At 42.6% G+C, this 1548-nt stretch overlaps 1 non-coding gene across 1 annotated transcript; it reads right to left on the reverse strand.

Moving 5' to 3' along the window:
* Positions 1-762: 762 nt before the first annotated feature.
* On the reverse strand, positions 763-930 carry LOC142432972 (U1 spliceosomal RNA). The gene has a single exon (XR_012781045.1). It is a non-coding gene; the product is annotated as a U1 spliceosomal RNA (small nuclear RNA).
* Between the last annotated feature and the right edge of the window lie 618 nt (positions 931-1548).

Here is a 1548-nt window from a genome sequence, read left to right on the forward strand (position 1 = left end):
GCCTCTTCTATAAGATAAAGTGCTTTTCTGCAGGTGGGACAGTCTCACTCCCATCAATGTCAGAATGGGCTGAAATTGTGAGATATTTGTCTTTTACATCCAAATACACATTTTAAAATCAGAGATAATTGTGTCTCCCTCTTCAGACCAAAATTCATCCATGTGCTATCAAACCAAGAATCTTCAACATTAGGAAAATGTGAATTTCTCAAGGCTAGAACCATGTATCTCTCTTAGGAAGAAGTGCATGTCTCCCCAGTTGGGGCAGGGCTACTTTGAGAATGGGGATGATGGTTCCTCTTCATTTCTCTTTTCATAGTGCAGGCTTGGTGCTGAGTACCACCATTGCTGGAGAGAGGCTTATTTATCATCGTAGGAGGCAGGCAACTTTCAGCCCTCTGTAGACTTGCCATTGGCCAAACAACTTCAAAAGTCTTGTTCTCAAAGTGTGATGAGAGATGTGTCAGCCAGAGCATCTGCTGGAGTTCATGAGGGAGGAAGAGCAACTGTGACATTTGTGGGTGGCCAGTATCTGTCGGGTGAACCAATTTACAAGTATAACCATCTTGAGTGGTGATGATCAAATGAATGAATGAGCGAGTAACTAAAGACTTGGTCTCTGTCTTTGAGAAGCTCACATTTTATTTTTAAAATTTATTATTAAATACTTTTATTGGGGGTTCTTATATCTCTTACAACAATCGATACATTCATCCATTGTGTCAAGCACATTTATAACTATGTTGCCATCATCATTTTTTTTAGGGGAGAGCACGAACGCAGTCAGTCCCCAACTATCACAAATTATGCAGTCGAGTTTCCCACATTTGGGGAAATCGCAGGATTCAGCATATCCGGAGGACAATGGATAAACTTCACCCTAGGAAAACCACCTTCATGATCATGTTACCTCCCCTGCCAGGTAAATATTGCCATCATTTTCAAAGCATTTTCTTTCTACTTGAGCCCTTGGTATCAGCTCCTCTTCCCCCCCCCACCCCTTCTCTCTCTCTTTCCCCCACCCTTGTAACCATTGATAATTTATAAATTATTTTTATTTTAATATTTTATACCATCTGCTCTCTCCCTTCACCCACATTTCTGTTGTTTGTTCCCCTGTGGGGTGGGTGTTGTAGGTTGATCACTGTGATTGGTTCCCCCTTTCTCCCCTTCTCCCCACACCTTCCCCTACCCTCATGGTATCAATACTCTCATTATTATTTCTGAGGGGTTTATCTGTTCTGGATACTGTGTGTCAAGAGTGTTTATCTGTACTACTGAAAAAGCTCTGGTCTAGCCAGATTTGTAAGACAGAACTGGAGTCACGATAGGAGGTGGGTGGGGGTGGGGTGGGAGTGGGGGTTAGAGAAAGCATTAAAGAACTAGAGCAATCTTGTATGTTTCATCAGTGCTGTATGGCACCCTGGCTGGCTCATTCCTTTTTTGTGACCCTTCTGTGAGGGAATGTCTAATTGTCTACAGATGGGCTTTGGGTCTTCATTCTGAGCCCCTTCATTCACATTGAAATGGCTGTTTTGGGTCTTCTGA

This window comes from Tenrec ecaudatus, chromosome 18 (assembly GCF_050624435.1).
Source record: "Tenrec ecaudatus isolate mTenEca1 chromosome 18, mTenEca1.hap1, whole genome shotgun sequence".
Taxonomy (NCBI): domain Eukaryota; kingdom Metazoa; phylum Chordata; class Mammalia; order Afrosoricida; family Tenrecidae; genus Tenrec; species Tenrec ecaudatus.